Source organism: Antechinus flavipes, chromosome 6 (genome assembly GCF_016432865.1).
Source record: "Antechinus flavipes isolate AdamAnt ecotype Samford, QLD, Australia chromosome 6, AdamAnt_v2, whole genome shotgun sequence".
Taxonomy (NCBI): Eukaryota; Metazoa; Chordata; class Mammalia; order Dasyuromorphia; family Dasyuridae; genus Antechinus; species Antechinus flavipes.
Genome location: NC_067403.1, coordinates 199,567 through 214,299, shown reverse-complemented (window position 1 = coordinate 214,299; position 14,733 = coordinate 199,567). Strand labels below are relative to the sequence as shown.

The window sequence follows — 14,733 nt, the reverse complement described above, 5'->3', positions numbered from 1 at the left end:
ACAAAGTTACAAAGTTTACTTTGTGAATCTCCCATACTTGTGAACTCCATTGAGTAAAGGTGTGAACACAAGCATTGTATCAATTAGTTCTACTTAGCACCTTGTTTCAGGTTCTGGCCCAAAACATCTTTTTGTAAGATCAGATCAATAATCTATCAACTCTAATGAGTTAACAGTTTGTAAAGATTCCAACAGAAGGCTTTCAGAGATTCCAGCAGACCCAATCACAGGACTGGATTAGGAGCTGAGCCTCAAGATTCTCAAAGAATGGGACTCAGAGACAAGTTGGCAAGTCTCTTATAATGTCTGTAAACATTATCACAATAGAGTTCTGTAGGAGGGAACATTAAGTTGCTATGTTTCACTCATGGGTACAGTGGTATCAGGGATCCTGATATTATCTCATAAGGACCTAGCTTCTTCCTACTTAGCTCTTCCATGAATTTAGTGAGGGCGGTTTTAAGTATCCCATTAACTCTTTTTCCCATCCTTGATGACTGGGGGTGAAATGCACAATGTTGGTGCTGACTGATTGACCAGGATGAAAGCACTTTGGGTAATGAAGCTCTTGTAAAAGGGGCACATCTATTACTATGTATTTCTTTAAGAACCCTACATAATGGAATGATTTTTGTTCTTTTTCCCTAGAAAATTTCTTTATTCTTTTTTATAGATTTTTATTGACAAAACATATGGATGTGTAATTTTTCAACATTGACTTTTGCTTTTCCAACTTTTCCTCTTCTTCCCTCCACCCTCTCTCTTAGATGGCAGGTAGTCCCATACCTGTAAATATGTTAAATACAATATATGTATACGTATTTATACAGTTATCTTGTTGCACAAGAAAAATCAGATTTAAAAAGTAGGTAAAAATAACCTGGGAAGAAAAACAAATACAAGCAACCAACAACAGAAAGAGTGCAAATGTTATGTTTCCCAGTGTTCTTCCGCTGGATGTAGCTGGTTCTTTTCATTACTGATCAATTAGAACTGATTTGGATCCTCTCACTGTTGAAAAGAATCAATTGTTGAAAAGGGCTGCCACAAACATTCGTGCACATACAGATCCCTTTCCCTTCTTTATGATCTCTTTGGGATATAAGCCCAGTAGTAACACTGCTGGATCAAAGGGTAGGCACAGTTTGATAACTTTTTGAGCATAGTTCAAGTTATTCTCCAGAATGGTTGGATATATTCACAATTCCACCAACAATGTATTAGTGTCCCTGTTTTCCCACATCCCCTCCAACATTCCGCATTATCTTTCCTTGTCATTTTAGACAATCTGACAGGTGTGTAGTGGTATCTCAGAGTTGTCTTAATTTGCATTTCTCTGATTAATAATGACTGTGAGCATCTTTTCATATGACTAGAAATAGTTTCAATTTCTTTGTTCATATCCTTTGACCATTTATCAATTGAAGAATGGCTTGATTTCTTACAAATCAGAGTCAATTCTCTATATATTTTGGCAATGACTTCTTTATCAGAACCTTTGATTGTAAAAATGTTTTCCCAGTTTATTGCTTCCCTTCTAATCTTGTCTGCATTAGTTTTGTTTGTACAAAAACTTTTCAATTTGATATAATCAAAATTTTCTATTTTGTAGTCAATAATTATCTGTAATTCTTCTTTGGTCATAAATTCCTTCCTCTTCCACAAGTCTGAGAGGTAAACTCTCCTATGTTCCTCTAATTTGTTTATAATCTCATTCTTTATGCCTAGGTCATGGACCCATTTTGACCTTATCTTGGTACGGTGTTAAGTGTGGATCCATGCCTCATTTCTGCCATACTGATTTCCAGCTTTCCCAGCATTTTTTGTCAAACAGTGAGTTTTTATCCCAAAGCTGGGGTCTTTGGGTTTGTCAAACACTCGAGTATTAAAGTTGTTGACTGTTTTGTCCTTTGAACCTAACCTATTCCATTGATCAACTAATCAATTTCTTAGTCAATACCAAATGGTTTTGGTGACTGCTTGCTTTATAATATAATTTTAGATCAGGTACAGCGAGGCCAACTTTCTTTGATTTTTTTTTTTCATTAATTCCCTTGAAATTCTTGACTTTTTTTTTCTTCCATATGAACTTTGTTGTTATTTTTCCTAGGTCATTAAAATAGTTTTTTGGGAGTCTGATTGGTATAGCACTAAATAAATAGATTAGTTTAGGGAGTATTGTCATCTTTATTATATTTGCTCCACCTGTCCAAGAATACTTACTATTTTTCCAATTATTTAAATTTTATTTTATTTGTGTGGAAAGTGTTTTGTAATTTTGCTCATATAATTCCTGACTTTCCTTTGGTAGATAGATTCACAAATATTTTATGCTATTGACAGTTATTTTGAATGGAATTTCTCTTTGTATTTCTTGCTGTTGGATTTTGTTGGTGATGTATAAAAATACTGAGCATTTATGTGGATTTATTTTGTATCCTGCAACTTTTCTAAAGTTGTAAATTATTTATAATAGCTTTTTAGTAGAATCTCTGGGGTTCTCCAAGTATACCATCATATCATCCGCAAAGGATGATAATTTGGTTTCTTTATTACCCACTCTAATTCCTTTAATCTCTTTCTCAACTTTTATTGCCAAGGCTAGCAATTCTAATACAATATTGAATAATGATGGTGATAATGGGCAACCCTGTTTCACTCCTGATCTTACTGGGAAAGGTTCCAGTTTTTCTCCATTACGTAATATGCTTATTGATGATTTTAAATATATTCTCCTGGAGCGATTTGGAACTATGCTCAAAAAAGTATCAAACTGTGCATATCGTTTGATCCAGCAGTGTTACTACTGGACTTATATCTGAAAGAGATATTAAAGAAAGGAAAGGGACCTGTATGTGCAAGAATGTTTGTGGCTGCCCTCTTTGTAGTGGCCAGAGACTGGAAACTGAGTGAATCACCCATCAATTGGAGAATGACTGAATAAATTGTGGTATATGAATATTATGGAATATTATTGTTCTGTAAGAAATGATTAGCAGGATGATTTCAGAAAGGCCTGGAGGGACTTACATGAACTGATGCTGAATGAAATGAGCAGCAGCAGGAGATTATTATATACTTCAACAATACTATATGGTGATCAATTCTAATGGACCTGGCCCTCTTCAACAGTGAAATGAACCAAATCAGTTCCAATAGAGTAGTAATGAATTGAACCAGCTACACCCAGCGAAAGAATTCTGGGAGATGAGTTATAGCTCCTCTGCTGATCTACTGGCTTGCTGCCAGGGCAAAGTAGCCACACTGTGGTAAAGATCTCCCCAAAGAAATGGCTGAGATCACACCCCACCCCCCCTCAGGTCAGCTCAGTGTGAGCTGCCTTCTGTACTCACTTTCTGCTGTGCTGCCCCTGCCTGCCTTCAGTCTGTGCCCAATCTAACCGTCCCCACCCACGAGCAAAAACAGACCTTTTCTGGCAAAGTTCAAGGATATCTTCTGTTGGTAATTATTTGTGTTTTTTTTTTTTCAGTCAAGCCCTAATTTTTGGGCCTTGTCATGAAATAAAGTATTCTGAGAGCAAAGACAGAGATTAAGTAGATGTGTGTGTGTCCTCTCCACCATCTTGGCCGGAAGTCCCTCCAGGGTTCTGGAACACCTTTTCATATGAGTAGAAATAGTTTCAGTTTCATCATCCGAAAATTGTCTGCACCAAGTGGTATAGCATCTAAATTCCTAAAGGAGAAATTAAGAGAGCTGCAAGAAGAAATAGATAGTAGAACTATATTAGTGGGAGATCTCAACCTTGCACTCTCAGAACTAGATAAATTAAATCATAAAATAAATAAGAAAGAAGTCAAAGAGGTAAATAGAATATTAGAACGTTAGGTATGATAGATCTTTGGAGAAAACTAAATGGAGACAGAAAGGAGTACACTTTTTTTCTTGGCAGTTCATAGAACCTATACAAAAATTGACCCTGTATTAAGACATAAAGACCTCAAATTTAAATGCAGAAAGGAAGAAATAGTAAATGCATCTTTTTTTAGATCATGATACAATAAAAATTACATTCAATAAAAAGCCAGGGAAAAATAGACCAAAAGGTAATTGGAAACTAAATAATCTGATTCTAAAAAATAATGGGTGAAACAGCAAATAATAAACAAAATTATTAATTTCACCCAAGCAAATCACAATAATGAAATGACATACCAAAACATCTGGGACACAGCCAAAGTGATAATAAGGGGAAATTTTATATTCCTAGAGGCCTACTTGCATAAAATAGAAAAAGAGAAAATCAATGAATTAAACTGCAATTTAAAAAGCTAGCAAAAGAGCAAATTAAAAACCCTCCAAAACTAAACTTGAATTTAGGGGGGAAAAAAAAAGGTGAGATTAATAAAATTGAAAGTAAAAAAAAAACCTATTGAATTAATAAATAAAACTAAGAGTTGGTTTTATGGAAAAACCAAGAAAATAGACAAACCCTTTATAAATTTGATTAGAAAAAGGAAAGGGGGAAATCAAATTGTTAGTCTTAAAAATGAAAAAGAATAACTTGACACTAATGAAGAGGAAATTAGAGCAATAATTAGGAGTTACTTTGCCCAACTTTATGCCAATAAATTTGATAACTTAAATGAAATGGATGAATACCTTCAAAAAATATAGGTTGCCCAGATTAACAGAGGAAGAAGTAAATTGGTTAAATAGGCCTATTTTAGAAAAAGATATAGAACAAGCTATTAACTCCCTAAAAAAAAAAAATCCCCAGGATCAGATGGTTTTGCTTGTGAATTTTACCAAACAGTTAAAGAATAATTAATTCCAATGTTATATAAACTATTTGAAGAAATAGGGTTTGAAGGAGTCCTACCAATATTTCTTTTATGACACAAATATGGTTCTGCTACCTAAACCAGATAGGACAAAAACAGAAAAAGAAAATTATAGACCATTCTCCCTAATAAACATTGATGCAAAAATCTTAAATAAAATATTAGCAAAAAGATTGCAGAAAGTTATCCACAGGATAATATACCATGACCAAATAGGATTTATACCAGGAATGGAGGGCTGGTTCAATATTAGGAAAACTCTTAACATAATTGACAATATCAATAACCAAATTAACAAAAAAAATGATCATTTCAATAGATGCACAAAAAAGCATTTAATAAAAGCCAATATCCATTCCTATTAAAAACACTAGAGAGTATAGGAATAAGTGGACTATTCCTTAAAATAGTCAGTAGCATCTACTGAAAACCATCAGTAAACATCATATATAATGATAATAAACTGGAATCATTCCCAATAAAATCAGGAGTGAAACAAGGTTGTCCACTATGATCATTACTATTCAATATTGTATTAGAAATGCTAGCTTAGGCAAAAAGAGATGAAAAAAAGAGATTGAAGGAATTAAGAATAGGTAATGAAGAAACCAAATTATCACTGTTTGCAGATGATATGATGGTATAGTTAGAGAACCCCAGAGATTCTACTAAAAAAACTGTTAGAAATAATCTACAATGTTAGCAAAGTTGCAGGATACAAAATAAATCTACATAAATCTTCAGCATTTTTATACTTCACTAACAAAATCCAACTGCATGAGATACAAAGAGAAATTCCATTTAAAATAAAAGATCTGGGAATCTATATGCCAAGGGAAAGTCAGGAACTGTATGAACAAAACTACAAAACTACAAAACACTTTCCACACAAATAAAGTCAGATCTAAACAATTGGGAAAATATTAAGTGTTCTGGATAGGTTGCATGAATATAATAAAGATGGCAATACTACCTAAACTAATCTATTTAATGCTATACCAATCAGACTCCCAAGAAACTATTTTAATGACCTAGAAAAAACAACAAATTTCATCTGGAGGAACAAAAGGTCAAGAATTTCAAGGGACTAATGAAAAAAAAAATCAAATGACAGTGGCCTAGCTCTACCAGATCTAAAACTTTATTATAAAGCATCAGTCACAAAAACCATTTGCTATTGGCTAAGAAATAGACTAGTTCAGTGGAACAGGTTAGGTTCACCAGACAAAATAATCAATAACTATAATCATCTAGTGTTTGACAAAACCAAAGATCCCAATTTTTGGGATAAGAATTTATTTATTCTTTTTTTTTTAATTTTATTTAATAATAACTTTGTATTGACAGAATCCATGCCAGGATAATTTTTACACGACATTATCCCTTGCAATCACTTATGTTTCGTTTTTTCCCCTCCCTCCTTCCTCCCCCCCCCAAGATGGCAAGCAGTCCTATATATGTTAAATATGTTGCAGTATATCCTAGATACAATACATATTTGCAGAACCGAACAGTTCTCCTGCTGCACAGGGAGAATTGGATTCAGAAGGTAAAAATAACTCGGGAAGAAAATCAAAAATGCAAATAGTTCACATTCATTTCCCAGTATTCCTTCTTTGGGTGTAGCTGTTTCTGTCCATCATTTCTCCAATGAAACTCAGTTAAGTCTCTTTGTCAGAGAAATCCACTTCCATCAGAATACATCCTCATACAATATCGTTGTCGAAGTGTATAATGATCTCCTGGTTCTGCTCATCTCACTTAGCATCAGTCCATGTAGGTCTCTCCAAGCCTCTCTGTATTCATCCTGTTGGTCATTCCTTACAGAGCAATAATATTCCATAACATTCATATACCACAATTTACCCAGCCATTCTCCAATTGATGGGCATCCATTCATTTTCCAGTTTCTAGCCACTACAAACAGGGCTGCTACAAACATTTTGGCACATACAGGTCCCCTTCCCTTTTTTAGTATCTCTTTGGGGTATAAGCCCAATAGAAACACTGCTGGATCAAAGGGTATGCACAGTTTGATAACTTTTTGGGCATAATTCCAGATCGCTCTCCAGAATGGCTGGATGAATTTATTTATTCTTAATACACATTGCTTGATGAATGTTCTTGGGAGAGAATAATCAGAGCAAAAGTGCAAAACTATTGAAGAGATTAAAAAAAAATCAACAAAAAGTAGTGTTCATAGCATGTGTTCATTTACATTCAGTCTCCTTACTTCTTTGTGTGGGGATGCAGATGGGATTTTTTGTGCCAAGTCTATTGGGATTGCTTTGGATCTCTGAATCTCTGAGCAGGACCAAGCCTTTCATAGTTGATCCTTTCACATTCTGTTACTGTGCACAATGTATTCCTGGTTCTTCTTGTTTGGATCAGCATCAAGTCATGTAACTCCAACCCTTCCAAAAACCAGCTTGTTCATTATTTGTACAGAACAATAATATTCCATTGCTTTCATTTGCCAAAACTTGTTCAGCCATTCTCCAATACACAGACACATATTTATTTTTCAATTCTTTGCAACACCACAAAGAGCTGCCACATTTTGGCCCATGTGGGTCTAAAATGCTTTTTGTCTAAGAGGATTTTTGCTAGCCCAGAGCCTGTGACAGTATGACAGGCGAATGCTGCCACCCAGTGGGAAAGTGTACAGACCATTCTCAAAGCATATTTGGAACCATGGGCAGATGGCAATTGAATGAAGTCCTTCTGCCAGGTTTAGAAGGGAACTTCTGGGAGAGAAAACAGGTCCCAAGCTGGCTTCAGAGGCATCGATACCTTGGGGTTTGGGGCAGCTGGGACTCATCTCACAGGAGGTGACAGCAAACCTGGGAAACCGCCTTTACCAGTGTTTTTGGGTTACTTCCTCCAACTTGTTGGGTCCTCAATGGCTAAATGAAGAGAGGTTTAAAGGAGGGAGAAATGAGTTCTTAGGAGAACCATGAATCCATTGGCTTCAGTGTAGTCCTAAGAAGTTTACACCTCTCCTTTGGAAGCTTTTCTTGCTCTGTGATAAGCATTCTCTTCTGGGCCCAGCCAACTTCTCCCTTACGCCTTTGGGATGAGAGGCATAAGCTAAAGTTTGTACTTTGGGGGCAAAGCATAAGTTCCATTCATACTTCTGTTCTAGAAGGTTTGCCTTCCAGCATCTGGATAGTTACCGCTGGTGTTTCAGCTGTTTGGTCAATGCAGGCATTTGCTTGGTCATGAAGGTTGTTTTCTCAGCTGTGCCCAGGAAGTGTCATTGCTGCCATGGCCTGGGAAAGCAATAAAGAGTAGTATTTGAGATCCTTGTTTTTGGTTTTTAATGGACTGACCTGAGGAGGAGGCCCTGATGTTTCCTTAGCACCCTAAGTCAGGGCTACTCCAAAGGTACACCTGCTCTGGGTGCAGATAGTCATCCTTTTGCCTTTTCTTAACTGAAGAACCTGGCTACTGCCTGGAGTTCAGCTTGTTGTGCTGAATGGCCATGAGGGAGTGATGAAGTTTCTGTGGCAGGAGTGGTGCCTTAAGCAGCGACCCAAACCTCCTTCCTCACTTCTGGGGCAGATGCATCAGATCTCAGTCAAAGTTGGCTCCCTCTGAGGGGGTTCCCTTCAGGTCCTCCCAGGGAGAAAGTAAAACATCCAGATAACTTGCACAGTCATGGTCTGAAGCCCATCCTCAGATTCTCAGGTAGAAAGGGGGCAGGATTGTTTGTGTTTCCATGTCTGATGGTCCCTTCCAGGGTGGCTTGCCTGCTCGAGGACAGTGCTGAGAGTGGGGTGAATTCATAGCAATGTGGAGTGTCAGCAGCATAGGGAACAGGAGCCATTTAGAGAGAATGGAGACAATGTCCTGAGTGGTGGAGACTAGGGCTGCTGTGGCCTCTGCTACTTGGAGGCAGCTGGGAGGCCTTTACCTTATCATTCAAAGCTTTATTGTAGTACTCCATGGCACAGAAACTTTCACCCTGGTTCTGTGCTAATAAACCAAGTGCCTTCCCTCATTTCTCAGAGACAAATAAAATAGATGAGAGAGAATACTTGGGAAGCCTGAAATTGAGCAGTGTTGGAAGGCAGACTTCAAGAATCAAAGGAGTTTTGATCTTATGGGGAAAAGCCAAGCACTGAGGACAGCAAGCTTTTTAGGTGTCCTTAAAGTGCAGCAGCAAAGCTGGGAAGTCCGGGATCCAGAGAAGAGAGTAACCTGCAAGACTCAGGAAGGCACAGAGCCAATGTTTGAGGTAGGGAGCAGAAAGCTGAGTGCTCCCTTTAAGATGGATCAGTTTGGGGAAGGGTCGGAGGTAGGGTGTCCTTGGACCTTTAGAGAGGGGAGGGCAAACTGGGGTTTGTTCCTATGTACTTTGTGGCCTCTTGCTGCTAAACCCCTCAGCAGGTTCACAGCATCCCTAACAGAAATGTCTTGGGAGAGGAACAAAGGAGATCATCAACACACTGGAGTCCTGAAAATGTGAGAGGTCACGCCCTGTTGTAATATCTGTGAGAAATAGATGGTGACTCAGTGAATTCCTGCAAAGGAAATCCGGGGCATGACCATCCCTCCTTGTAAAAGCAAATAGGAATTGGCTTTCAGGGGCAAGTGAGACTGAAAAGCAGCTGCTGCTGACTTACATTTCCTTAAAGTGGCCCAGGATGGTACAGGGTAAGTAGAGTGTCAGGGGTTGGGGCAATAGGGACTCTGGGTATTACAGTAGCATTAACTTCTTGGAGATCATGAACAATTGCCCACCAGGGATTTAGATGAGCCCAGTTGTACAACAGTAGGGGGGACACTAATAAGTGACACGATGTCAATAGCATCTGAAGCCCCCACCCGAAGGGGAAGGCAGAAGGGTTTAAAACTTGGAGTGTGGAGCCAGCCCCAACTACCCCAGCACCTCATGCCCCTGTATGAGCAAGGAGACCTCTCCAACAGGAGTCATGGGGCTTCCCACAGTGAGCTTCAAGAGCTTGGTTGAGTCTGCCACCACAGTGGTGGACAGATTCCCCAGGGTCCTGTTTGGTGTCTCGGACCTTTGCCACATCAGCGGGTCATGGGAAAGCAAGGAGTGCAGTGTCAAGTTCCTGTTCACCCCCACCTTGGGTGAGGGGGTAATGCTGCTTATCTCCACCCTCCGCCCATTCTGTCTCAAGCCCCTCCCCCGGGTTCTTCCCAAGCCCCCTGTCATCACCAGTCCCTTGTCACCCCTTTGCTGACCAAGGCAGCCATGTGTTGACATAGATATGGATGCCCAGGTCTGTGTGAATCCTGGATGAGTTGGAACTGTGCAGCAAAGCCTGGGATCCTCCCTGAGGCTGGGACACTCTTTGAAAATAGCCTGGAGTTCTGCACACTGCTGGGGCTTGAAACCAAAGGGCATGAAAGCTGCTGACTCAGGCATTCTTCCTGGGCACCTTTTGTCTTGCATCTTGTAAGGGAACAGAGGAGCTGGGGAGCTGCAGGAGTCTGTTGGTTAATGGAGAGTTTAGGTAATTGGGTTGTTTACATTCTGTAATGTCTGGGCTAGCTGTCAGGAGGCTTAGGGACCAACTTGAGTCCTTGCTGTTAGTGGAGGAGTGAAGGAGGCAGGAGAGTTTAGCAGCAAGAGAGCTGCCACCGGTCCAAGATGGAGTCTGGAATCTGGAGCATGAAGTCTTCTCTGAGAGCTGCGGCTGAGAGAGTGTTTTGAGTCCTGGGCTCCCTTTAAACACTCTAGTACAACCAGGTCACTACCTCACACTGAGCATGGGCAACCACATTGAGCAGGTGCCAACTTGACTGGAGAGCCACCATATCACCATATTACCTTAAATATACTTAGGCAGAGTGATTACATCATTAGCTAGAGAATCATTATCCCATTATCCTCATGCTGAGTTTTAAGTATACCTTATAAATTTTCTAAGCATAGGCAGAAAGCAAGCCTTCTAACATTGAGTCCATAGGTGGCTTGTACCCAGAGAGACCATTCTGCTAAAATGCATTGTAGTTCATTCCAATGCCTTTCCTTATATTTCCTAATCCTTATAATTCCTAATAAGATTCCTATATCTACCATGATGGTAAAATGTACTGATTTGGTCTAGAAGGCAATGATTCCCTTCTTAAGGTTTCTCTCCAGTGTCAATGCAGTATAATAAAACCAACTTTCCAGTAACAAATATTCTACACTGGTTGCATTTATAAGGTTTCTCTCCCGTGTGGATTCTCTGATGTCCAGTAAGAGCTCCCTTTTCTCCAAAACTCTTTCAACACTGATTGCATCCAAAAGATTTCTGTCCTGTATGAATTCTCTGATGTTGAACAAGAGCATTCTTCTGGGTCAAAGTCTTTCCACATTGATTACATTCATAAGCGTTCTCTTCAGGATACTTTCTCTAAAGTTGGAGAACCCCACTCCCTTTTATGAGTCTTTCCACATTGGCTACATTCATAAGGTTTCTCTCACAAGTGAATTTTCTTATGTTCTGCATGTTTTGCTTTAGATCTCAAAGCCTTTTCACATTGATAGCTTTTGCAAGGTTTTTCTCCAGTATAAATTTTTTGATGTGCAGTACGAGGAGCTCTCTTTGTAAAAGCCTTTCCCCACTATTTCCAGTTATAATGCTTATCCCAAGGTTTACCTCCAAGTGAAATCATCATCAACTCATGAATCTTTGTAGGTGAATTTCTGCTAAAGACAGTTTTAACTTTGCAGTGCTTTCCTTCTTTTCAAGTCTGATTTCTTCTTCTGAAAAATCAACAAACAAATAAAGAATAACAAACATACTGACACTATAGACACACACAAGTATGCATTTATATACTTCTCCCTCAACAGTAGAACACAAACTCAGTTATTTCCTATTTTCCCAGGTAGAGAGAAAAATATTGGGCAGATCCAATCATATTAAAATTCCATTAGCTCCCATATCTCAAAGACGATTTCATTTACTATGAGCTTCATGCAGAATTATATTGGAGGTTCACAATAAACCTGCTACAACACAAGAAATGCCTTCATTCTTGTTGTGTGCATGAGTCAAGCCATGAGTTCAGAACAGCTGAGTGACTTGACCCAAATCCCAGCAGCTGAAACTAGAATTCATTCCCTGTGAATGGGCATGCTCTGGCCACAGTACTTAACAAATTATCTCCATTTCCAGTCTTTCCATTTCATTGCCTTCAATTTCATTCCTTTCTTCATAGATACAAGCTATTTTACTGCACACAAACTAAACATTCAATTTATTTCACTTTCTATCTCACCTGGAAACATAACAAATTTCTCTGATGCTCACTTTCAATTTTCCTGTTATGTTATCTAATTTTTCATTGGGAATATCAACACTTTTATTTTAAAATTTCTATCTTTAGATGCCATTGATCACTAAAATAAAGGAACATCCTTGCAATAAACATCATTTTAAAATGCATGAAATTATCCATGTTTGAAAATATCTCTCATATGGAGATTTGAGTTCAACATCTTGGCATGGATATGAAAGGCATGTTTTGCTGTTGCTCCTCTCGTATCCCTTTTCCCTTATTTGAGACAATGATCCAAGGAATTTGATCCTAAACTTTGCCGGGGTACTTTAAATGGATAATTGTCCAGAGATATTTATCTTCCTGTACAACAAATATGTGCGTATTCCCACCTCATCTATTTTCTTTCTTCAGTGATTCTAAACTGTCATGATCAGGACCACCCTGCTTTTGGGAATTGTGCAGTGATTATATCAGACACTATTTGTTTCTAAGTGCAGCCTAGTGTTTCAGTAACTTAACTTGAAATTAAATTTTCCCCACAACTCCAGGAAGGTTGGACCTTTAAATGCAAATGGTCACAGGTATGCAAAGACCCTGAGTGGCTGTCTCTCAATGCCCCAGAGTAATTGTCTCATTCAGGGGTTACCTTGTAATCACATCCTATCCAACCCATAACCACCAAGTCAAGATGTTATGTGGGCTTTCCTTCTTGCAGCAGTATTGGCAGGCTACTTAAAAAACAGTGTCACTTCATATTTAACATGTATAGGACTGCTTGCAATCTGGGGGAGGGGGTGGAAGGAGGGAGGGGAAAAGTCAGAACAGAAGTGAGTGCAAGGGATGTTGTAAAAATTACCCATGCATGGGTTCTGTCAATAAAAAGTTATAATTATTAAAAAATTAAATTAAATTAAAAAAACAAACAAACAAACAAAAACCAACCAGTGTCACTTGACGTGCAGAGAAGAGCCCACCATGAAATCATTGTGGATCTGCACAACTTTTATGTTAAAATAGACCTTCAAGTGCCATTCTCTGAAATGGTAAGGGTGTTTTCTAATTTAAACTTCTCTACTCTTCTTCTATGTAGCAGTTTCTCAAAGGAATTGGTTGGCAAGAACAGTTGGTCATTTAGTACAGTTTCCTTGAGCCTGTAGGTACTTTGCTAGTGGTAGAAAAAAAGAGAAGTTATATCTGAAGAAATTCTATCCTTTGAAAAGCATAGCAGGCAGGTAATTGTTTACTTGAACGTGTTCTAAGACAGAATTCATCTTGAATCACCTAATCTCTTTTGTCACTTTGAGGAATATGACATGCCCCACATCCCAAACAGTGGCTTTGGAAAGGAAGGTAGATGGTCACTGGAAGGGAGATTAAAAAGCCATGGAGTCCAACCTCTTCATTTTACAAATGGGAAAATTGAGTTTCAGGATTTAGCCTAGGAGTCTAGTGCTAAAAAATGTCTGAAAAAGAATACCAAGGCAGGTGTTACACCCCCATCCCTTGCCCTTACCTCAGGACAACTTGAAACCACTCCCAGCACTCCTAGAAATGCTTTCCCATCATTCACCTGGAAGACAGCCCCGCAGACCTGATTGATCCAGCGTCCATAGTGATTCCCCATTTTGAAAAGAAGAGATCACATCTTCTCTGAAAACTGGAAGCTCTGGAGAGTGGAATTAAGGATGAAGATGGAGAAAAACTTGTTAATTCCTTTTAGAGAAAGGGTTGAGGAGCTGCTTCATTTTGAGATTCATCCCATTATGTTCATGTATTGGAGTCTATGCTCACCCATTGTAAAGCAAGTGACCTAAAGTAAAATGTACTAGATTATCTTGTTGTATAAATATCTGTTTCTGAGAAAGAGCAAAAGGTCTGAGCTGTCTGCCTCCAGTTCTGTTACGCTCCATTCTGCCAGAAACTTTTAACCCCACAATTGAGGTAATGAAGTTTTTTAGGATGGATGCATGATTTAGCGAAAAAGCCTGATATTATAAGCAAATTAGGAGAACAAGAAATAGTCTGCCTCTCTAATATGTGGAGCACAAAGGAATATGTGGCCAAGGAAGAAGTAGAGAGCATTATGAAATGCAAGATGGATAATTTTGATCATGTTACATTCAAAAGGTTTTGTACAAACAAAACAACAGCAGCCAAGATTACAAGTGAGATAGAAAACTAGGGGGCAAATTTTATATTCAAAGATTCTGATAAAGGCCTCATTTTAAAAATATGCAAATAAGTGACTCAAATTTATAGGAATTTAAGCCATTCTCCAATTTCTAAATGGTCACAGAATGTGAACAATTTTCAGAAGAAGAAATTAAAACTATTTTTATTCATATGAAAAGATGTTTTAAATTACTATTGATCAGAAAAATGCAAATTGAGACACTCTGATGTATTACTACACACTTCTCAGATTAGCTAAAATGACAGTTTTTATTTCCATTCTCATCTGCATTGCTTTTATTTGTGCAAAACCTTTTTAATTTGATATAATCAAAATAATCCAACTTGCATTTCATGCTGTAATCCAGTTCTTCTTTGGCCAGAACCCTAACCCTAACCCTTTCTTTTGCACAGATCTGAAAGGTAGTTCTCCTTGTTTGCATGTAGTATCATTCTTTATCTCTAAATCATGAACCTCTTTTGACCTTATCTTGATTTAGGCCAAGCCTTG

The 14,733-nt window shown here is 38.3% G+C and overlaps 1 protein-coding gene and 1 long non-coding RNA gene across 2 annotated transcripts in view; one reads left to right on the top strand and one right to left on the bottom strand.

Annotated features, from left to right (window-relative positions):
• Nucleotides 1-1,931, top strand: part of LOC127540044 (uncharacterized) — a 132,996-nt gene extending 131,065 nt beyond the window's left edge. The window contains exon 4 of the long non-coding RNA XR_007948088.1: nt 1,729-1,931. This is a non-coding gene — a long non-coding RNA (uncharacterized LOC127540044). The remainder of the gene's footprint in view (nt 1-1,728) is intronic.
• LOC127540031 (zinc finger protein 850-like) overlaps nt 1-14,733 on the bottom strand; it is a 213,103-nt gene that overhangs the window by 45,871 nt on the left and 152,499 nt on the right. The gene's annotated exons all lie outside the window — the stretch shown is intronic.